The following is a 24213-nucleotide window of genomic DNA, read 5'->3' as shown; positions in this document are numbered from 1 at the left end:
TTATCAGTCAGGACTGTATCAGCCACTTAAATACCTGATATTTAACTCTTTCAGACAGAGAAATAAAAAAAGGAACACAGCATATTTATTTGTTATTTGTGTTCTAGGCACTGTACATACACATGTCTATCTCATCATGTCACTTCGGGTATCCTTTAGGCTGCTTTCAGAGTGGGACGTTACAGGCGCACGTTAGAGCAGCCTGTAACGCAGCCCAACTCACAGTAATGAAAAATCAATGGGCTGTTCACAGTGCCCACGTTGCGTTACAGTGTAACGCTGGACGTTATTGGAAAGTGCAGCATGCTGTGCTTTAGCCGCGTTAGACTGTTTGCACATGCTCAGTAATTTGGTTTTTTTATATATTTTTGTGCAGGAGAGGAGGAGGGGAGAGTTTGCTATTGTTGGCAGCCACATGGCTAATTAATATTGCACTGCAGTGTTTTCTTCCTGGAGCAGCCGCTTATTGGCTGGCGGGACCACGTGACACTGAGTGTTCCGATCACGTGGTCTCCGCAGTCTATACTGCGCACCAATAGCTGCATAACGCGGCTCACTCTGGCGTCCTCCTTCAACACCACCAGGCGTTGCGTTAGGGGCATGTTACGCGACCTTAAAGAGTAACTGTTAGCCCCAAAAATGAAATTTAAATCTCTATGGCAATGTTTTATTTACTATTTAAGTGAGCCAAAAAGGCAATGCAGAAGTTAAAAATCAATCTATTTTTTTTTACTATGTAGCCTTTTCCCCAAGCTCCGGACGCAAAGCCGCATATCAGATACTGATGAGCATGCAGAGCATGCCTATGTCTGCCCGACCCCCCTCTCCCCCCCAGGACCAGGTGCCGATATATTCGCACCACAAACAGCTGACCGCTCTGACACGGAGAGCGGGAGCACTTCCAGCGCCGCCACCGCAGAGCAGCCGCCGCCGTGCATCTCTCTCACATGTGATTCTCTCACATGTGACTCGGCGGCGGCTGCTCTGCGGTGGCGGCGCTGGAAGTGCTCCCGCTCTCTCTGCGTGTCAGAGCGGTCAGCTGTTTGTGGTGCGAATATATCGGCACCTGGTCCTGGGGGGGAGAGGGGGGTCGGGCAGACATAGGCATGCTCTGCATGCTCATCAGTATCTGATATGCGGCTTTGCGTCCGGAGCTTGGGGAAAAGGCTACATAGTAAAAAAAATAGATTGATTTTTAACTTCTGCTTTGCCTTTTTGGCTCACTTAAATAGTTAATAAAACATTGCCATAGAGATTTAAATTTCATTTTTGGGGCTAACAGTTACTCTTTAACGCCCCCTAAAGCGCAACATCTTGGTGTGAAAGAGGCCTTAAAGTTCCGGGTTTTTTTGACAGATATAGTACTGCAGAGCAGGGAAAGTTTATATTGTACAAGCCAGCATTCATAGGCTACTTTTATGCATTACCACTGCATCTAGTAGGAAATATTCAAAGTACAGCTCGGTCTATGAAATGCCGCCTGGCATGGATAGTCTCACCTTTGTAAAGTGTAAATATACAGTGGCTTGCAAAAGTATTAGGCCCCTTTGAAGTTTTCTACATTTTGTCACATTGCTGCCACAAACATGAATCAATTTTATTGGGATTCCACATGAAAGACCATTACAAAGTGGTGTACACTAGTGTTGGGCGAACATCTAGATGTTCGGGTTCGGGCCGAACAGGCCGAACATGGCCGCGATGTTCGGGTGTTCGACCCGAACTCCGAACATAATGGAAGTCAATGGGGACCCAAACTTTTGTGGTTTGTAAAGCCTCCTTACATGCTACATACCCCAAATTTACAGGGTATGTGCACCTTGGGAGTGGGTACAAGAGGAAAAAATTTTTTAGCAAAAAGAGCTTATAGTTTTTGAGAAAATCGATTTTAAAGTTTCAAAGGGAAAACTGTCTTTTAAATGCGGGAAATGTCTGTTTTCTTTGCACAGGTAACATGCTTTTTGTCGGCATGCAGTCATAAATGTAATACATATAAGAGGTTCCAGGAAAAGGGACCGGTAATGCTAATCCAGCAGCAGCACACGTGATGGAACAGGAGGAGGGTGGCGCAGGAGGAGAAGGCCACGCTTTGAGACACAACAACCCAGGCCTTGCATGAGGACAAGAAGCGTGCGGATAGCATGCTTTGTACCACCATGCAGTCATAAATGTAATAAAGATAAGTGGTTCAATAAACAAGGACCACGCGGCAACGCTAACCCAGCAGCAGCACACGTGATGGAACAGGAGGAGGCGCAGGAGGAGAAGGCCACGCTTTGTGAGACACAACAACCCAGGCCTTGCATGAGGACAAAAAGCGTGCGGATAGCATGCTTTGTACCGCCATGTAGTCATAAATGTAATAAAGATAAGAGGTTCAATAAACAGGGACCACGCGGCAACGCTAACCCAGCAGCAGCAGCAGCAGCAGCACACGTGATGGAACAGGAGGAGGCGCAGGAGGAGAAGGCCACGCTTTGTGAGACACAACAACCCAGGCCTTGCATGAGGACAAAAAGCGTGCGGATAGCATGCTTTGTACCGCCATGTAGTCATAAATGTAATAAAGATAAGAGGTTCAATAAACAGGGACCACGCGGCAACGCTAACCCAGCAGCAGCAGCAGCAGCAGCAGCACACGTGATGGAACAGGAGGAGGCGCAGGAGGAGAAGGCCACGCTTTGTGAGACACAACAACCCAGGCCTTGCATGAGGACAAAAAGCGTGCGGATAGCATGCTTTGTACCGCCATGTAGTCATAAATGTAATAAAGATAAGAGGTTCAATAAACAGGGACCACGCGGCAACGCTAACCCAGCAGCAGCAGCAGCAGCAGCACACGTGATGGAACAGGAGGAGGCGCAGGAGGAGAAGGCCACGCTTTGTGAGACACAACAACCCAGGCCTTGCATGAGGACAAAAAGCGTGCGGATAGCATGCTTTGTACCGCCATGTAGTCATAAATGTAATAAAGATAAGAGGTTCCATAAACAGGGACCGGCAACGGTAACCCAGCAGCAGCAGCAGCAGCAGCAGCACACGTGATGGAACAGGAGGAGGCGCAGGAGGAGAAGGCCACGCTTTGTGAGACACAACAACCCAGGCCTTGCATGAGGACAAAAAGCGTGCGGATATAGCAGCAATGCTTTTTGCCGCCATGCAGTCATAAATGTAATACAGATGAGAGGTTCAATAAACAGGGACCGGAAACGCTAAACCATCCCAGATGTTCATCGGTCATGTTACTTGGTTGGGGTCCAGGAGTGTTGCGTAGTCGTTTCCAATCCAGGATTGATTCATTTTAATTTGAGTCAGACGGTCTGCATTTTCTGTGGAGAGGCGGATACGCCGATCTGTGATGATGCCTCCGGCAGCACTGAAACAGCGTTCCGACATAACGCTGGCTGCCGGGCAAGCCAGCACCTCTATTGCGTACATTGCCAGTTCGTGCCAGGTGTCTAGCTTCATGCCCGGTTTCAGGTCCAGCGGTGCCAGCCACAAATCCGTCTGTTCCTTTATTCCCCTCCAAATTTCCTCCCCTGTGTGCTGCTTATCCCCAAGGCAGATCAGCTTCAGCAACGCTTGCTGACGCATGCCAACAGCTGTGCTGCACTGCTTCCACGATCCTACTGCTGCTGGTGCTGGGTTAGCATTTCCGGATGAGGTACAGCTTTGAGATGCGTTGGAGGAGAAGGAGTCAGAGAGGTAGGTGCTGCTGTTGTTATCCAGCTGTTTGCGGCGTGGGCAACACCCGCGCCGTAGCAGGTGAGGAATCGCTGCCAGGCTCCACAAGGTTCACCCAGTGCGCGGTAAGGGAGATGTATCGACCCTGGCCGAACGCACTCGTCCAGGTGTCAGTGGTGAGGTGAACCTTGCAGGCAACGGCATTCTTCAAGCTTCGGGTTATTTAGCTGACCACGTGCTCATGCAACTCAGGCACTGCAGAGCGCGCAAAGTGGTAGCGGCTGGGAACCACGTAACGTGGGATGGCCACTGACATCATGCCCTTGAAGCTGTTTGTCTCCACCACTCGATATGGCAGCATTTCGCAGGCCAGAAGCTTGGCTATGCTGGCTGGCTGTTACTGCCACGGCCCGGGGGTCATTTGCTGGCAATTTCCTCTTGTGCTCAAACATCTCAGAGACAGACAACTCAACCGTAGCGCTGCACACCGAAGGGCTGTTGGTTGTTGTGTTTGATGAACACTGGGAGACCTCAAGAGCACTAGTCCGGAAAGTGACAGTGTCAGCATCGTCTGATGTTTGTGAATGTTGTGAACCACGCAATGGCTGGGCTACTGCTGCTGCTGAGGCGGGTCTGGTGGTGAGTCTGGTGAACCCAAGGGAGGCAGTGTTGCTGGTGGTACCCTGTCCTGCCGCGTTTGCCCACAGAGTGGGATGTTTGGATAGAATGTGGCGGCTCATGCTGGTGGTGGAGAGGTTGTTAATACTTTTCCCCCTGCTCAGGCGGGTCTTGCACACCTTGCAAATCGCCATGGTAACATCCTCAGTGCAGTCTTCAAAGAAAGCCCAGACTTTAACTGGCTGAGGACTCGGACCTCGTGCGTGATGTGCTGGTGCTGCTTAACCCACTGCTGGACGCTTGAGAGGTCATCCAAGTAATTATCTGGTCCTGTTCTTTTGGATCTGTGAGGGTTGTTGTCCTGGACAACATGGGCAGTATTGAGTGGGTTTTCTTGGGTGCTCCCCTGTGGCCTGTACGTGAACCGTCAGGGGAAACACCTCTTCCCTTGCCCCTCCCTCTTTCACCGGATTTCTTCCTCATTTCACTTATCCTTAAAGTACACGCTGACTGGCAGCAGTACAGTGGCAGTACAGAAATGCTATACAGTGGTGGGTGAGCGGTGTACCACTATTGTCAGCAGTGACACAGAGCACAATGCTATACAGTGGCGGGTGAGCGGTGTACTACTGTTCCCAGCAGACACAGAGTGGAAGTAAACACAATGCTATATAGTGTGGCTGAGCCGTGTACACAGAGTGGCATTAAACACAATGCTATATAGTCTGCTATATAGTCACCCCGAACAGGGTGATGTTCTGCAGAACCCGAACAGTGGCAAACACTGTTCGCCCAACACTACTGGGAAGGAACGCAGATTTTAGTACCTAAACACACGATACAACATGTTTTCCGGGGTCGGACTCTGAGGCACATACAGATGGTCCCGATCATCATCCTCATCATACAACTCTTCTCCTGAGTCTGACCCACCCACCACCTCTGCCACCCCAACATCCCCAGACACAGACCCCTCATCGTCCTCAACATTAACTTGGGATGCTGGCCTGAGCCAGACCTCCTCCTCCACATCAGGCCCCATCATCTCCTCAATGGCAGCCCTCATTAATCGCTCTGGCGACGGACTGATGGACACAACGTTCTCCTCCGGGGAGGGCTGCTGCTGACCACTGGCTGCTGGGGTGGATGTTATAGCTTGCGTGGGGCGTTGGCTGTTACTGTTGTTGGGAGTGCTGCTCACAGCGGAGTTCTCTGGGGAACTCATGTTGAGCTCATATAGTGGTTGACGGTGAGTGGAGTATTACTGATCCCAGCAATATACACACTGACTGGCAGAGTACGCAATGCTATATAGTGTGGCTGAGCGGTGTACACAGAGTGGCAGTAAACACAATGCTATATAGTCTGGCTGAGCGAGCGGTGTACTACTGTTCCCAGCAGAATCAGAGTGGCAGTAAACAATGGTATATAGTCTGGCTGAGCGGTGTACACAGAGTGTCAGTAAACAATGGTATATAGTCTGGCTGAGCGAGCGGTGTACTACTGTTCCCAGCAGAATCAGAGTGGCAGTAAACAATGGTATATAGTCTGGCTGAGCGGTGTACACAGAGTGTCAGTAAACAATGGTATATAGTCTGGCTGAGCGGTGTACACACAATGCTATATAGTCTGCTATATAGTGTCAGTAAACAATGGTATATAGTCTGGCTGAGCGAGCGGTGTACTACTGTTCCCAGCAGAATCAGAGTGGCAGTAAACAATGGTATATAGTCTGGCTGAGCGGTGTACACAGAGTGTCAGTAAACAATGGTATATAGTCTGGCTGAGCGGTGTACACAGAGTGTCAGTAAACAATGGTATATAGTCTGGCTGAGCGGTGTACACAGAGTGTCAGTAAACAATGGTATATAGTCTGGCTGAGCGGTGTACACAGAGTGGCAGTAAACACAATGCTATATACTCTGGCTGAGCGAGCGGTGTACTACTGTTCCCAGCAGACACAGAACAGTAAACAGAATGCTATATAGTGTGGCTGAGCGAGCGGTGTACCACTATTCCCAGCAGACACAGAACAGTAAACAGAATGCTATATAGTGTGGCTGAGCGAGCGGTGTACCACTATTCCCAGCAGACACAGAACAGTAAACAGAATGCTATATAGTGTGGCTGAGCGAGCGGTGTACCACTATTCCCAGCAGACACAGAACAGTGAACAGAATGCTATATAGTGTGGCTGAGCGAGCGGTGTACCACTATTCCCAGCAGACACAGAACAGTGAACAGAATGCTATATAGTGTGGCTGAGCGAGCGGTGTACCACTATTCCCAGCAGACACAGAACAGTGAACAGAATGCTATATAGTGTGGATGAGCGAGCGGTGTACCACTATTCCCAGCAGACACAGAACAGTAAACAGAATGCTATATAGTGTGGCTGAGCGAGCGGTGTACCACTATTCCCAGCAGACACAGAACAGTGAACAGAATGCTATATAGTGTGGCTGAGCGAGCGGTGTACCACTATTCCCAGCAGACACAGAGTGGCAGTAAACAGAATGCTATATAGTGTGGCTGAGCGAGGTACACAGAGTGGCAGTAAACAGAATGCTATATAGTGTGGCTGAGCAAGCGGTGTACTACTATTCCCAGCAGACACAGAGTGGCAGTAAACAGAATGCTATATAGTGTGGCTGAGCGAGGTACACAGAGTGGCAGTAAACAGAATGCTATATAGTGTGGCTGAGCAAGCGGTGTACTACTGTTCCCAGCAGTGACACAATGACAGGGGGGACCCTGGCTAGCGTGGCTGGAGCGCGAACTACCCTGCCTGCCTACCCAAAGCTAAACCCACAGACAAATGGCGGAGATATGACGTGGTTCGGGTATTTATTTACCCGAACCACGTGACAGTTCGGCCAATCAGAGCGCGTTCGGGTCCGAACCACGTGACCCGTTCGGCCAATCACAGCGCTAGCCGAACGTTCGGGGAACGTTCGGCCATGCGCTCTTAGTTCGGCCATATGGCCGAACGGTTTGGCCGAGCACCGTCAGGTGTTCGGCCGAACTCGAACATCACCCGAACAGGGTGATGTTCTGCAGAACCCGAACAGTGGCGAACACTGTTCGCCCAACACTAGTGTACACGTGAGAAGTGGAACGAAAATCATACATGATTCCAAACATTTTTTACACATCAATAACTGCAAAGAGGGGTGTGCATAATTATTCAGCCCCCTGAGTCAACACTTTGTAGAACCACCTTTTGCTGCAATTACAGATGCCAGTCTTTTAGGGTATGTCTCTACCAGCTTTGCACATCTAGAGACTGAAATCCTTGCCCATTCTTCTTTGCAAAACAGCTCCAGCTCAGTCACATTAGATGAACAGCGTTTGTGAACAGCAGTTTTCAGATCTTGCCACAGATCCTCGATTGGATTTAGATCTGGACTTTGACTGGGCCATTCTAACACATGGATATGTTTTGTTTTAAACCATTCCATTGTTGCCCTGGTTTTATGTTTAGTCTGGTTGTCCTGCTGGAAGGTGAACCTCTGCCCCAGTCTCAAGTCTTTTGCAGACTCCAAGAGGTTTTCTTCCAATATTTCCCTGCATTTGGCTCCATCCATCTTCCCATCAACTCTGACCAGCTTCCCTGCCCCTGCTGAAGAGAGGCACCCCAGAGCATGATGCTGCCACCACCATATTTGACAGTGGGGATAGTGTGTTCAGAGTGATGAGCAGTGTTAGTTTTCCGCCACACATAACGTTTTGCATTTTGGCCAAAAAGTTCCATTTTGGTCTCATCCGACCAGAGCAGCTTCTTCCACATGTTTGCTGTGTCCCCCACATGGCTTGTGGCAAACTGCAAATGAGACTTATTATGCTTTTCTGTTAAAGGACTTACGAGCCCAAATATAAAAAAAAAGACAAGTACCTTAAACACTTTTAAATGCACGGAGGACCCCGTCCGCGTCCTCCGTGCAGTTCCGCTGGGTCCCCGCAGTCTGATCGCCCCCCGTGCCGCTCCCGACCCCACAGACGGGGTCGGGCTCCCCTTCCTCTCATAAGATGGCCGCCGGAGCTGGCCGCGGCTGCGCAGTCCGCATACACGTTAGTGCGGCTGCGCAGCTCTAGGGCCCTCCCCCCGATCTACGCACAGTAGCGTGGATCGAGGGGAGAGGCCCTAGAGCTGCGCAGCCGCACTAACGTGTATGCGGACTGCGCAGCCGCGGCCAGCTCCGGCGGCCATCTTATTAGAGGAAGGGGAGCCCGACCCCGTCTGTGGGGACGGGAGCGGCACGGGGGGCGATCAGACTGCGGGGACCCGGCGGAACCGCACGGAGGACGCGGACGGCGTCCTCCGTGCATTTAAAGGGAAGGTTCAGGGACGCCTTGAAAAAAATAAAAATCCATATCCACTTACCTGGGGCTTCCTCCAGCCCGTGGCAGGCAGGAGGTGCCCTCGCCGCCGCTCCAGAGGCTCCCGGTCGTCTTCGGTGGCCGACCCGACCTGGCCAGGCCGGCTGCCAGGTCGGGCTCTTCTGTGCTCCAAGGACAGGCTCTTCTGCGTCCCACGCGGGCGCGCTGACGTCATCGGACGTCCTCCGGGCTGTACTGCGCAGGTGCAGTAGTTCTGCGCCTGCGCAGTACAGCCCGGCGGATGTACAATGACGTCAGCGCGCCCGCGTAGGACGCAGAAGAGCCCATCCTTGGAGCGCAGAAGAGCCCGACCTGGCAGCCAGGTCGGGTCGGCCACCGAAGACGACCGGGAGCCTCTGGAGTGGCGGCGAGGGCACCTCCTGCCTGCCACGGACTGGAGGAAGCCCCAGGTAAGTGGATATGGATCTTTATTTTTTTCAAGGCGTCCCTGAACCTTCCCTTTAAAAGTGTTTAAGGTACTTGTCTTTTTTTTTGATATTTGGGCTCGTAAGTCCTTTAACAATGGCTTTCTTCTTGTCACTCTTCCATAAGAGCCAACTTAGAGTGCACAACTAATAGTTGTTTTATGGACAGATTTCCCCACCTGAGCTGTAGATTTCTGCAGCTCGTCCAGAGTCACCATGGGCCTCTTGACTGCATTTCTGATTAGCGCTCATCTTGTTCGGCCTGTGAGTTTAGGTGGACGGCCTTGCCTTGGTAGGTTTACAGTTGTGTCATACTCCTTCCATTTCTGAATGATTGCTTGAACAGTGCTCAGTTCAAGGCTTTGGAAATCTTTTTGTAGCCTAAGCCTGCTTTAAATTTCTTAATATCTTTATCCCTGACCTGTCTGGTGTGTTCTTTGGACTTCATGGTGTTGTTGCTCCCAATATTCTCTTAGACAACCTCTGAGGCCGTCACATAGCAGCTGTATTTGTACTGACATTAGATTGCACACAGGTGCACTCTATTTAGTCATTAGCACTCATCAGGCAATGTCTATGGGCAACTGACTGCACTCAGACCAAAGGGGGCTGAATAATTACGCACACCCCACTTTGCAGTTATTGATTTGTAAAAAATGTTTGGAATCATGTATGATTTTCGTTCCACTTCTCACGTGTACACCACTTTGTATTGGTCTTTCACGGGAAATTCCAATAAAATTGTTTCATGTTTGTGGCAGTAATGTGACAAAATGTGGAAAACTTCAAGGGGGCCGAATACTTTTGCAAGCCACTGTATACTCATAAATGTTAAAACACAAATGTCAATAAACATGAAGGGTAGGTTTATACTATACTACGCCTGACAACGATCTTCCATCATAGACAGCAATGGAAAGACAGCCATGTTGACGGATCCTAGGTTTTCAATAAGATACATTCACATGTCTGTTTTGGCAGCAGAGAGCAAAGTTCTGACACTGCATGACTTTTCAGGACACTGCCCGGGATATGGACATGTCATAGATAACATATTGATAACCACATGAGCAAATAAATATGTTCATTATTTTGTTTTTTTTTTAGCGTATAGGGAGCGCTTTCAATCACTAGCGATTCCCCTAAACGCTCTGCCAATGTAAATGGATGGGACAGCTTAAGGAAATCGCAATTGCAGGAAATGCAGGATTTTGGGAGCGATTCCATTCTAATTGTATAGGAGCAGGGAAATCGCTCCCAAAATCATTTGCAAAACACTTGCGATTGTAATAGAGTTTTGCGCTTCCTAGTGGGTTCCAGGCCTAATGTTTACCTAAAGTATACCTGAACTGAGAGGGGAAAAACAAAGGCTGCCAAATGTATTTCCTTTTATACAATACCAGTTGCCTGGCATCTGGCTTACTGTATCTTTCTGACATCAGTAGTGAAACAAGCATGTGGCAAATTCAGTCAAACATCTGATCTGCATGCTTGTGCTGGGTCCATGGCTAATGCTAGGTACACACGATACAATTTTCTGTTAGATTTACCTGCCAGATCGATTTTTTTAACATGTCTGATCTTAATTTCGTGCGATATTCCGATCTATTTCCAATGAAGTGAACAGAAATCGATCGGAAAATCAATCGAAATTAACATCGGACATGTTGAAAAAAATCGATCTGGCAGGTAAATCTAATAGAAAATTGTGTCGTGTGTACCTAGCATTAAAGGCAGATGATCAGCAGGACAGCCAGGCAACTAGTATTGTTTAAATGCAAATAAACATGGCAGCCTCCATATCCCACTCCCTTTATGAGTGCTTTAAGCACCTTGTATCACTAAAGCTACATGCTCATGGGAAAGTTTTGTTATGTGAAATGTCTTTTCATGGTCACTTCAGGTGACAATATGATGTGTTTGAAAATCTCTGGCTGAGTAATGTTATTCCTTTTGAGGGTTTGGACGCTTCCTCCTTGTCCTCACCCTCCAATTTATATATTAGAATACATGCAAGCTTGTCTCTACAGGAATTGCTGCTAAACTTTTGCTCATAAAGATTACAAAAGATGGTTTTAGAAGACAATGGCCTTTAGTGTGTACCAGGCTTTAGGCACATGGCCAGCCAATGCAATTCCAATGGCAGGCTATACCAACAATTGTGAGTAAGCATGCTCTTATAGTGTATGTATTGTATTATGGCAGAGTAATAAGCATATGTTGTGTCCCCACGAGCCATGTGCAGGTTATCCTTAGGACCCAGTTATCTGCAAACGTGGCTCTCCAGCTGTTAAAGGGAACCGTAACTGAGAGGGGTATGGATGTTTCCTTTTAATACCAGTTGCTTGTCAGTCCTGCTGATCTCATTTGCTGCAGTAGTGGCCGGATCACACACTTGTAACAAGCATGCAGCTAATCCAGTCTGACCTCAGTCAGAGCACCTTATCTACATGCTTGTTGTGGGGCTGTGGCTGAAAGTATTAGAGACACAGACAGAGCAGGAGAGTCAGGCAACTGGTATTATTTTAAAAGGAAAAATCCATATCCTTCTCAGTTTAGGTTCCCTTTAAGGAAACTACAAGTCCCACAATGCATCATTGCGGGAGTCTGACAGCCACAGTCATGATTCAGAAAGGCAAATGCATTGAGGGACTTGTAGTTCCTTAACAGCTGGAGAGCCAAGTTTGCAGATCACTGGTAGACTCAAACACTTGGCAGCATTAGTAACAATATCTCTGAGTAAAAAAGTACAAGCAATAGAAAAAAAATAGATTTTCCTTTTTTAAATTATAATCAAAATACCATTTAACCACCCTGGCGTTCTATTGAGATCGCCAGGGCGGCTGCGAAGGTTTTTTTTTTAAATTAAAAAATAACTATTTCATGCAGCCAACTGAAAGTTGGCTGCATGAATGCCCACTAGAGGGCGCTCCAGAAGCATAATTCCGATCGCCTCCGGCAATCAGAATTAACAAGGAAGGCTGCGCTGAGCAGCCTTCCTTGTTTGGCTTTCCTCGTCGCCATGGCGACGAGCGGAGTGACGTCATGGACGTCAGCCGACGTCCTGACGTCAGCCGCCTCCGATCCAGCCCTTAGCGCTGGCCGGAACTATTTGTTCCGGCTGCGCAGGGCTCAAAGCGGCTGGGGGGACCCTCTTTCGCCGCTGCTCGCGGCGGATCGCCGCGCTGCTGCGGCGATCAGGTAGCACACGCGGCTGGCAAAGTGCCGGCTGCGTGTGCTGCTTTTTATTTGGAGAGAATCGGCCCAGCAGGGCCTGAGCGGCACCCTCTGGCGGTAATGGACGAGCTGAGCTCCTCCATACCGCTAAGGTGGTTAAAGGTGGAGTTCATCGGATGACACATACACGCAGCTCCATGAGGTGCAGATTCTGCACATACTAAAACCTGAGCTTGTAGATTTGCTATCATCTGATATGACCCAATCAATTGCTGCAGATGGTTGACAGTTGTTTTTTTGCTAGTTTTGGAGGCTCACTTATAATCCCCATCCTAGGGATGCCATAATTGGTCTTCTTATCTGTAGTAGTAGTAGTACCAGTAGCGACATTCACAATGCATCCACCAGGACCACCATAGTCTAGGCCTGCCAGGTTTCACTGCCTATGTCCACATGCCAGAGGCAGTCTGCTGCTATAGACTGTGTGTATGACTAATCCTGGCTGGCTGTCTGCACCACAAGGGCAGCCACAGTAAAAAGCTCTGCTAGATTCACTTCTCAAATTGTGTTTTGATTGACACATTTCCATTGTACGCTAAGAGAACCACTGGGGGAGATGTAGGTTTATACCAGAACAATATCACAAAAGAGCATTCATATAGTACATCTGAGCAACCTGAAATAAAAAAGGCTTAAACAGCATTCACGGTTTTGAACAGTCAGATTAGTGAATGGAAAGGAAGCAGAAGTACGAGGTTTCCTAAGTCAGCAGCACGAATGCTAAATAAATCACTCATTACAAATGTTTCTTGCGATCCCATTACATCACATTTCACTTTTATGGCTCGTCTACATGAAATCCTATAGTCCATGCATTTTCTACAGTTTCATTAAATATAAAAATCTATACTGCACATTATGCTCTATGCACCAAAATATTGTTTTGTAATATTAAATTAAGTAAACAACAAAATTGATACGTGGGATGGAAGGTCTCACTTACCAAGAAAGGTTAGATAAACTGGGTTTATTTAGTGTAGAGAAAAAACGCCTTAGAGGGGATCTAATTAACATGTATAAATACATCAGAAGGCAATATAAAAGCTTGGCGGATGAGCTTTTTGTCCCTAGGATTTCACAAAAGACTAGAGGACATGATCAGTGATGGGCGAACATCCAGATGTTCGGGTTCGGGGTGGTTCGGCCGAACATGCCCCCGATGTTCGGCATGTTCGGGCCGAACCCCGAACCCGTCCCTTTGGGGCCCCTATAGGGTCCCAGCATAAAGGGAGAGCATGCCCCGAGCGCGGGGGGAGTGTCGGAAATGCCCCCCACCCCTCACCGCTAAGCTCTCCCTTTTGCCGGTACCCTATAATGTTAAATTTAAGCCCCCCAAAAGTACCTGAGGAGGAGGGCAGGAAGCGGGCAGCCGGAGATCCTAGGCGCTAGTACCATCTGGTACTTCCGCCCTCTCTTGACACACTTCCTGTTTACATTTGAAGTCGCGTCAAGAGAGCGCAGAAGTACCGTGATGACACGAACGAGGGTACGCGTCATCTACATGATGACACGTACCCTCGTACGCATCATCTTTCCTTGCGTTGAAAGACATCTATGGCTAAAATTACTAGGTAATGCCCAGTGATGTTGATCCAGGGATTTTATCTGATTGCCATCTGGAGTCGGGAAGGATTTTTTTCCCTTTTTGGGCTAATTGGACCATGCTCTGTAAGGATTTTTTGCTTTTCTCTGAATCAACAGGGATATGTGAGGGTGCAGGTTAGTGTTGTACTTTATTTTCTGGTTGAACTCCATGGACGTATGTATTTTTTCAACCAAAATAGCTATGTAACTGTGAAAGGATGACATGATTAGTTGAAAGTTCTTGGAGATAGACATCATCACCTCATGAACTGGGGAAAAAAAGTTGATTTTTAGTTACCTGGGGCTTCTTGCAGCCCCCGTAGCCTCTCAGGTTCCTCTGTGTCCACCAGCTTTTGAGAAACACACGAACACTCTCAGCGACTGGAGCGCGTTTGAGGAGGTGCACAGACAGGATTGCACATGCACTGTTGCCCACGACTGGAGCTCCAGTCACAGATCTTTCTGAAGGGGCAGCGGCACAATGGAAGGCAAATGGAGGACACCGAGGGACCTGAAAGATTACTGGAGGCAGAAAGTATCCCAAGATAAATAAGATCCACTTCTTTTCCAGATTCAGGTGTGCTTTATACTCAGCCAAGACCTCTGTTAAGAATCTAACAAGTGTACATCAGCCTCCAATCCCACTCGACACATCAATGAGCATTCTGCCTGGCATTACCAAGGGAACTCTTCTCCCTGCCTGCTCTAGCAGTCCTCCTCCCCTCTCAATAGCAACAGAACAAGTTGCTAGGCTGGAGACTAGAAGCGTATCTGTACAACTTCAGCCCTGCACTGTCGCCAGAGGGGTTGAGTCCCGTTCCCTGCTTGGTGACAGCCCTTGTACATGTGTACACGTCTTAAATCTCTTATTGGCTGGCTGCAGTCATGTACATGCCTCCTTTCTGCTTCTTGCTTCAGTCTACATAAAAAGCTAGAAATGTGGCAATCAGGATGAGCCAATCAGGCACCTATAATCAGTTACTTATTAAAAACAAATCACGTGCTTCTCTGTGTTCTACTTGTGTAGAAATTCTGTCTCTTGACTATCTTATGCTAACATTTACTGGACTGTATTGAGAAATACACAATTTTTTCTTGGGGAAGCTGAGGAGTAGTTGTCTGGAACTTACTGGATGTATTTATGGGTGAGATATTTGCTGGTAAAAATAACTGTGTGCTATGTTGATGGCTGTAATTTTGTTCTCTGAGACATCAATGTTGCTCTTGGGCATGTACTGTATCTACTTATGTGGGACACTGGACTAGTGCACTCATTAGACTTTGCAGTTTGCTGATTGGCAGGGCCAGATTTGTACTTTTTGCAGCACAAAATCCACTGTTACTGACTGCCACTGTCTTCCCCCTCCCAAACTAACGACAATCTTCGCCAACTCTGCCCACCAAACACATTCTCCCACAGTAAAACCAACCATTTTTTGAGTGAAATGAAATATAATACCCCCTGGGAGGGTATGGAGGTAACATTGGTTAATTCCAACAACTTCCACTTCTCCCACGTGTGCACTAGATGAGTGAGTTAACTTATGCTACCTGTAGAGCAGCATAGCCCTCTATTTAACCCATAAGGAGCTTATAGGAACTGCTGCTGCCATGCAACCTGTATTGCCGACAATAGTGGGCACATGCACATTACACAGTGTAGAAAGGAAAACTTTGCCAGAGCTGAGTTGTCTGTAAAGAACTTGAAATGTTCCACTGTTTTAAAAGCTGCATAGCAAACAGACAGCAAGGTGGCTTCATTAGCTCTCTCGCCTTGCAGCGCTGGGTCCCTGGATCGAATCCCAGCCAGGGCACTATCTGCTCTGAGTTTATATGTTCTCTCGGCAACTGCATGGGCTTCCTCCAGGCAGTTAGGTTTTCTTCGCACATCCCAAAAATATACAGTTAAGTTAATCGGCTTCCCCCTAAAATTGGCCCTAGACTAAGATAGACACTACACGATACATACAAAGACATAGGGCTATGGTAAGGATTAGATTGTGAGCCCTTCTGAGGGACAGTTAGGTGATCACACAATATACCCCATACAGCGCTGCAGAAGTTGTAAGCACTATATAAATAATCTAATAATAGCGAACAGCAATGGGTGCCGCTTCCTCTACTGCTCCTGTGGGAAAAGTGGAACTTGTTAGAATGATCCAAGATGACTTCCACAGCCTCCCAGGGGCATCATATTTTACTGTGGGATAATGTACTCTCCCAAAAAACTGTTGGGAACTAAAGTTCCCAATGGTAATAATTTTTAATTAAAAATTAATCTAATGTAATGATTCCAAATTCATACTAATATGTATCTTAATATACTATTTAAGGCAATCCTGAACCACAAAAAAAAAATTCTTTCAGAAGGTAGCCTCTAACTGGTCCAGAAGCTTCCCAGGTCCTCTTCCAACGCACCGTTCCAGCAACAATGGGGCCCCAGGCCAAGTGTAAACAACACCCCATCCTTGAACTCATCCCCCCCCCAGGGCACTCGCCAAGGTGGCTGCTGGACCTCCCCCCCACCCATGATCTCCCCCTTCATCTTTACTGTTCTTCCTGGGGCCCCTGCACTATTTTTACAGAAACAGCAACTCACTTGTCCTATCGTGCTGCTCCATTTCTTTGTATGCTCTCATCTTCATCCTCACAGGGGTGCCTCTTCTCCATTACCTAGCACACGTTATTACATAATGACATGCCGATGGGTCCTGAAGACAGGGATGAAGATAGACATGGAGTGAGTAGACGAAGGCTAAAGCACTGGCACTGCAGTTCAACAGTAAGGGTGGGGGAGATGGGTGTCAAAACTCAAACATCCGGTGCAACTGCGGATACAAATAGCGTGCTCAGGCTGCAGAGTCATCTGTATTTCAAAAGAGAGAGGAGAATGCTGACACTGCTATAAATAACCTTTAATAGACATGTGCATATACATGCGGTTGCTGCATACAGTGATACAATTGAATAAAAAGTTCACATACCAGAATGTTACAGTGCGGTGGGTGCAGGGTTAAAACGCACAAATGCTCTCTATCCCTACACGCACCTTACCTGGCACTCTGTAACTTTCAGGGATGAAGATAGGGAGCACAGATGGGGCAGAATGCTAGGACAGGTGAGTTGCTATGCTGTAAAAATGCAGGGGTCCTGGAGAGTACAAATCAGGGGGAGATCAGGGGGGCCCAGAAACGCTCAGGGGTCCTGGGGCAATTGCCCCTATGCCTATATGGTAGCACTGGCCCTGGTTCCGACTCTGGGTCACTCAGCTTCTTCAGTAAGCGCTGCCATGGATGAGCAGGTCCACCCTGGCCTTGCAAAAGCAAGGTGCGCGCATGCCCAATAGTATGAAGATTCCCCACGCATAGAGGACATGGAGGGGGAAAAAAAGCTGTGCATGAGCACCTTTGTTATACTGGGCATGCACGGAGCTTACTTGTTCATTCATTGAAGAAACCTAGTAGCTCGTTTTTAAATTAAATCACTTTAGAGTTATTTTAAGGTTTTGTGAGTGTGTGTGTTGGGGGAGACATGTGTTAGTAGTGCACATTATACACAAGTTGGAAAAACAGATATCTTTGTATGTTGCACTTTACCAGAGCCTCTTTATCTGATGGTTTGGTCCACCCACAGCCGCCTGGATCAGAATCACGAGTTCCTCCCTGCACTTTCCAAGGTTTCTCCCTGCACCTGCGTCCTGGGTTTACTGGCGTTCTATAGGTTGGCCCCAGCAGCGCGGTGAGACCTTCTCATCATCAGTACTGACGTCTAGCATCAGTTAGTGAGCCATCCCCAACTTCTATGCGAAATAAAATTTATTTGACCTTAAAAGTATCAATGTATATCGAGAACCCGAAGTTGGCCACTTCGGGATCTGGCCGGCCAAAACGCGACGTGGCCGTGCCCCTGCGGCCAGTGTTAGAAATGAAATGATTCCTGTAACATTCATGTAGTTTCTGGCCGTCTTGCTGCGGCCAAATGTATAAAAGTGAGTTAATTTAATTAAATTAAGCCGGCGGCAATGTAACAGATGAAGCCACCGGCTTCAGATCTCTCTCCTTCCCCTTGCCTCTCTCCTATACAATACTGGCAGCCGGGGACATGCGTGTCCCCCCAGAATCGTTCGTCGCGGCAGACACGGGGAGAACATACAAACTCCTTGCAGGTGTTGACCTGGCTGGGATTTGAACCGGGTACCCAGCGCTGCAAGGCAAGAGCGTTAACCACTACGCCACCATGCTGCCTCAACCACTACGCCACCATGATGCATACACTGTAAATCGGATTTTGCTTCCTTATATGCGAGAAAGTGGAAAGTGCACTTTAAAAATAAACTTCCCCTTAACGTAGGTGATATTGACATTGAAGATAACAACATGTAAAACAACAACCCAGAAAATTATTTTTCTCAGTTAGTATTCCGAATTTGTTATATTACATAACCATTTTTTTTTTCATTTTACATTATTATGCATTTATTATGTTAAACTATATTTTGTCACCACTTTCATCCAGTTACAGTATACTAAATTTGAATGTAGTAGATAAGGTCGCTCAACCTCTGTTACCCAAGACAAGGTGCTGGAAGCCAATGCGGCAAAATCAGGATACAGGAGGAATAGAATCCGCACACCCGCAGGTAGAATCCAAGGGTTTTTATTTAATCTAATTCACAAAGGCAGTAAAATGGCTGACATGTTTCGGATCATATCCTTACTCATAGCCTGAACATACTGAAATTTTCGCCCTCTCTCGCTAACCTTTATATGGGGTGGTGGGAGGAGCTCCGCATTTTTGGAGATTCGAACCCCTTTTTGGATTCCATCATTTGGTATGGTCATTTTATTGACGACCTTTTGTTAATTTGGCAGGGCACGGAGGAAAATTTACAACAGTTTCTGTCATACCTCAATTCAAATCGGTTTAATCTTTCCTTTACCTGTATGTCCAATGAAACGCAAATAGATTTTCTTGACATTACCCTTTTTGGCTCCGGTGAATCCGGCAGAATAGAAACCAGAACATATAGGAAGCCTTGTGCTGGGAACTCTATTACACGCCACCAGCTGCCACCCGAGACACACCCTTAGAGGGGTCCCTGTTGGCGAATATATCAGGGCAAGAAGGAATTGCTCCACAGATGAATTTACTGTTCAGGAATTCTCTGTCCTTAGATCACGGTTTAGATCTAGGGGCTACTCTGATTCCGATTTAGATAGGGCCCAAAGAATTGCTATCTCCAGAGACAGGGATAGGCTTTTGAGAAGTAGCCCTGAGATTATACAGAATTCCAATGCTGCCCCCTTAAATTTTACAACCACTTATAGTCAACAATATAATCAAGTTATAGGGGTGATTAAGAAACATATCCCTGTACTATATGCTGATGACAAGTTACAGGAAATACTAGAGCCAGGGTGCAGATTTGCCTATAAAAGGGCTCCCTCCTTGTCGTCCACCCTTTCTCCCAGTTTGTTTCAATCCAATGCTGCACCCCAGCGGTCTACATGGCTGTCTCTTTTGGGGTCGCACAGATGTGGACTCTCCTCTTGTAATTTTTGCATTCACCATCATTCTTCACATGGTGTTTCCTCGGTTGCTAATCAAAAAACTTTCCCTATACGACAGTTTATTAATTGCAGTACAAAATCTGTTGTCTATGTGGTCACATGTACTATTTGCAGCCTACAATATGTGGGCTGCACTACGCGTTGCTTGAGACAAAGGATCTCTGAGCATTTTAATGCGGCCTCCTGGAAGACAGATAACATTAGCAATGTTGCGAGACACTACAGGGAGAAACATGGTTGCAATATGGAGGGCTTTTCGTTTCAGGGGATTGAGAGGGTCACTGCCCCCTTTAGGGCTCTTTCACACTACAGGCAGCGGTGAAAGGCTAAAACGCGGCGTTTTGGCTGCAGGCGTTTTCAAGGCGTTTTGAAGGCGTTTTAACGCCTATACATTACAATCAATTGTAATGAGAAACGCCGCGGTAGGCCCAGAAAAAGCGCCTGGGAGCGTTGAAACGCAACGCTCCAAAACGCGCCGTTTAGTGTGAATGGTAAAATGAAAGTCTATGGACTTTCTTTTACCTAGGAAAACGCCAACTTCGGCCGTGGCGTTAAAACGCCGAAAAAGCCCTCTGGTGTGAAAGGGCCCTTAGACGATGTGATCTTTACAAGAAATTACGTACACAGGAGGCATTTTGGATCCTGCAGATGGGTACCAGGGAACCGAACGGTCTTAATGCTAGGTGGGATATTAATTTTATATACTGATATCGTTTTAAACTCTTAAACTCTGATTCTTGTGTATTTGCATCTTGTATTTTTGTATTTTTTGTACTTTGTACTTCATATTCCTATTACTGTATTTTTATTACTGTATTCTGTGCATATAGGATCTTTGTGATGGTGGTGTCTCCATATATATATATACATCCTTGCAGGTTCTTAGTCCTGTGCCTTTAAGCTCTCCTGGCCCCATGTGTGTATACACCTAGGGGCGGAGCCTTGGTAGTATATATGGACCACCTATTTGTCAGTATGTTCAGGCTATGAGTAAGGATATGATCCGAAACATGTCAGCCATTTTACTGCCTTTGTGAATTAGATTAAATAAAAACCCTTGGATTCTACCTGCGGGTGTGCGGATTCTATTCCTCCTGTATACTAAATTTGAACTGTATTTTTAGCCTAGCATTATATAGGAGCAACCCAGTAATGCTACAGAAGGAAAACAAGAAAAACACATCTGGAAGTGATTTGGAGAAAGTAGTTGGGATGCTGCTCCAGTCACATGTGTAAGACGGGGCTTGTTTATTTAAGATAGATTTTCTTTCATCAAAGGCCAAGAGTTTGCAGCTGATGTGTTTTAAAGTCAGGACCACAATAGAGAACTGTAGTGCTCAGACACTGCACAAGCCAAGCAACGCAATTCACCTGGCAATGGATACTCTATGGTGACTGTACAGTAAACACACCATGACCTACAAGATAAATATACAAAAGCCCAAGAAGGTAAAAACAAAGCAATACTTTTATTGAACTTCTTGCTTACAATATGAACATTAGATCAAAACTTTGTTTTTCCAAAAAGGACAAAAACAGGCTCACATTTGTCTAAGTGCTACAAGTTATTCTGAAAAAAAGCTAAAATAGAAATGATCTGTAAATGAAAGGCTGCTTTTGTAACACTTTCAAATAAAAAAAAAAATGACAACACGTGGTGGTTCCTTCTGGAAAACCTGATCATACCAGCAGACAAAATGCTAACTTTTCTGTCTCACTTTCTAGCTAAGCAGTCTGACAGGAAATGAAGCTCATGAGGAGGGGAAGTGCATTGTTCATTGTATGAGCAGATAGCATTGTTTTAGAAGGGTATTCACATGGCTGTATGAACAGTGACAGAGGCCCATCTGTATCTAGCTGTAATGTGGTGGCAGTTGGGATGGACCTCATTTCACACCTTAAAGCAGGTATGTCAAACTGGTTCTACGAGGGCCGAGATCCTCACACATTTTTGATATAGCTCAAATGAATTGAGGGTCTGAATCAGGAAAGGTGTGGTCCATCAGGTACAGTGGCGTAGCTTTGGAGCTGTGGGCCCCGATGCAAGTTTTACATTGGGGCCCCCCAAGCACTCTATACATAACAATTGATACGACGCACCAAAACCTGCCAATGGCAACTACGGTGTCAGGGGTGCAAGAAGGGGATGGGAACAGTGTGTTAATGATTACCACTATTCAAAGTATCTATAGAAGTGATTATTATGAGCACAGGACCAATAGAGAGCTAATACTGCATTTGAGGGAGGGCCCTTTGGGGCCCCTCTGGCCCAAGGGCCCCGATGCGGTCGCTACCGCTGCAACCCCTATTGCTACGCCCCTGATCAGGTACCTGTAGAACACATTCCTTTCTTTCTCAGTCGATCCTAAACGCTGGCATGGATCTGGCCCTCCAGGCCTGGAGTTCGACACGTGCCTTAAAGGATAAATGAACTAATAATACAATGTATAACATTCTGAATCCCAAAACTGCCATTTGATTAATCATACAGTTAAGACTACATAAGCGATTTGGTCTCAACAGGTTGCCCATTGTTTACCTGTATCAGCAGGTCAGTACTAAAACTAATGTGACTTCTGCCTGCTTGTCTGATAAGCTGTCTGTGCTTCTCCCTGCAAAAACTCAACATGCCTGCTCATTCCTGGAGTACCAGCATTACACATTTTTGATTCATTATCTGCACTCGTGTTGAGTTCTGATTTTCGGAAGCTTTAAACCTGTGGGCAGCATTCCACATCGTGCTCCACGTCACGCTGATGCTGCCTCCTTCCGGTTTTGGAGGAGGAAGTATTGGAGCGGTAAAACACAATGTGGAACGCAACGGCTAGAAGCTGCAACAAGGGCGTTAACGGCCCACAGTCATAAGCGCATCCCTAATCTGCACAAAGTCGGTACTGACTAGTGTCCTCCACATTTATCCGAATCCATTTGTGCAAATACCACTGATAAAGAGTGGTAAAATTAAAGCACATGCACCTTCTATTCAGCTTGTGATTGCTGAGATTTATTTGAAGGACAACACTCCTAAGGGCCGGTTCAGATGGGCGGCTTCCGGCGTTTCGTCTACTCTCACAGTGTCTCGTTCGGGGGCTTTCTGCAGCAATCATTGGTGTTCCGCCATGATCAGTGGGTTTCATCCCCGCAAGGGGAGATGAAGACACGGTGGTGAATCGACCCTAGATGCTGCATAAGGCTTCTAGGGTCAGCTTAAACGGCGCAGTATCGGGATTGGAACACTGCATTTGTGTAATCGACGGTAATCGTGCGATGTAAATGCTCCCATTCACTTGAATGGGAGCGTTTACAGACGAGTCCCAGATGCTTGGCGGTAAACGTCGCCAAGCGTCCTTGTCAACCGGCCCTAAAGCATTACAGTTACACTATTGATAGGGAGAAATAAGTGGGTGTGGTAACATATTTAATGTAGGCAGCTTACAAATAGCACCTATGTAGTGTACACCAGCACTAGTCTAGATTTTTCAGATAGGTATAAAGTATCTGAATAGGTGCATGAGCTTCTTCTAATTGCACTCTTTATAAAAAATGGTCAGTTAGGTCACAGGACTTTGTGTAAATTTTTGTCCTGCAATGGGCACTAATGTAAACAAAAGATGGTGTAAAACGGTTCACTAGGAAAACAAACTCACTGTGAAATCACCCTGTATGCAAATTCCTGCTCAGTCACCATACAGAGTGCAAAGGCGAATCAAGACCCCTACACTGCTGACTAATTAACTGGCAACTGTAAATATAACTATAAAAATTCTTATTAGCCCCTGCCGTTTTTCTTGGTAATGGAAAATTGCATACAGGGCAACGTTTTTGGCTTTCGGCTTTTTTGGTATTTTTAGAAAACGGTAATCCTGCAAACATAAAAAAATAAACAAATTCTAAGGTTGTAGAGTATTTATACTTTTAATTTCCTGTCCAGTCTTACTTTTAACTGGAGCTGATCTGTGTCCCAAGTGCAGACGCATACGGCTGTGTGTCTAGCCTCCACTAAAGTAAATGTTTGATTGGCGTTTCATGTTTCCCATTGGTTTCTGCAAACAAACCAACAGGGGCGGCGCCAGGGGGGTGCAAGGGGGTGCTCGAGCACCCCCTAGAATTGTCCAAGCACCCCCAAAGCACCCCCTGGAGTGAACTGACTTCAGGCGTCTAAAAGACGCCAAGTCAGTTCACACAGCGGCAGCACGGAGCAGCAGGCAGGGCTACGGTAAGATGGCCGCCCGGAGCCCTGTTCTGCAGACTTCGAGTCTGCAGTGCCTGGCTTCGGGCGGCCATTTTCCCGTAGCCCTGCTCTCTGCATGCAGGCAGGAAGTCTCGTCGTGACGTCGGGAAGGAAGAGGATCGTGGGCGCGCGGGCGCTGCGCGCCACAATGAGGTCGGGACTCGGGACAGGAGGTCGGGAAAGAAGGTCTTCTGGCTGTAGGTGAGTAAATGGGTTTTTCTTTTCTTTTTCAGGTGATGCTGATTGTGCATATTGGGGTCATATCTGCTACGGATTGTGCATATTGGGGTCATATCTGCTACGGATTGTGCATATTGGGGTCATATCTGCTACGGATTGTGCATATTGGGACCATATCTGCTACGGATTGTGCATATTGGGGTCATTTCTGCTACCGATTGTGCATATTGGGGTCATTTCTGCTACCGATTGTGCATATTGGGGTCATTTCTGCTACCGATTGTGCATATTGGGGTCATTTCTG

The 24213-nt window shown here is 47.0% G+C and overlaps 1 long non-coding RNA gene across 1 annotated transcript in view; it reads right to left on the bottom strand.

Annotated features, from left to right (window-relative positions):
- The window catches only part of LOC137516109 (uncharacterized), a 122892-nt gene extending 106259 nt beyond the window's left edge, over positions 1–16633 (bottom strand). Inside the window, exon 1 of the long non-coding RNA XR_011020535.1 lies at positions 16528–16633. This is a non-coding gene — a long non-coding RNA (uncharacterized lncRNA). The remainder of the gene's footprint in view (positions 1–16527) is intronic.
- Between the last annotated feature and the right edge of the window lie 7580 nt (positions 16634–24213).

The sequence above is a fragment of the Hyperolius riggenbachi genome, chromosome 1 (genome assembly GCF_040937935.1).
Source record: "Hyperolius riggenbachi isolate aHypRig1 chromosome 1, aHypRig1.pri, whole genome shotgun sequence".
In the NCBI taxonomy this organism is placed as follows: Eukaryota; Metazoa; Chordata; class Amphibia; order Anura; family Hyperoliidae; genus Hyperolius; species Hyperolius riggenbachi.
This window is presented reverse-complemented; position numbering and strand designations above follow the sequence as displayed.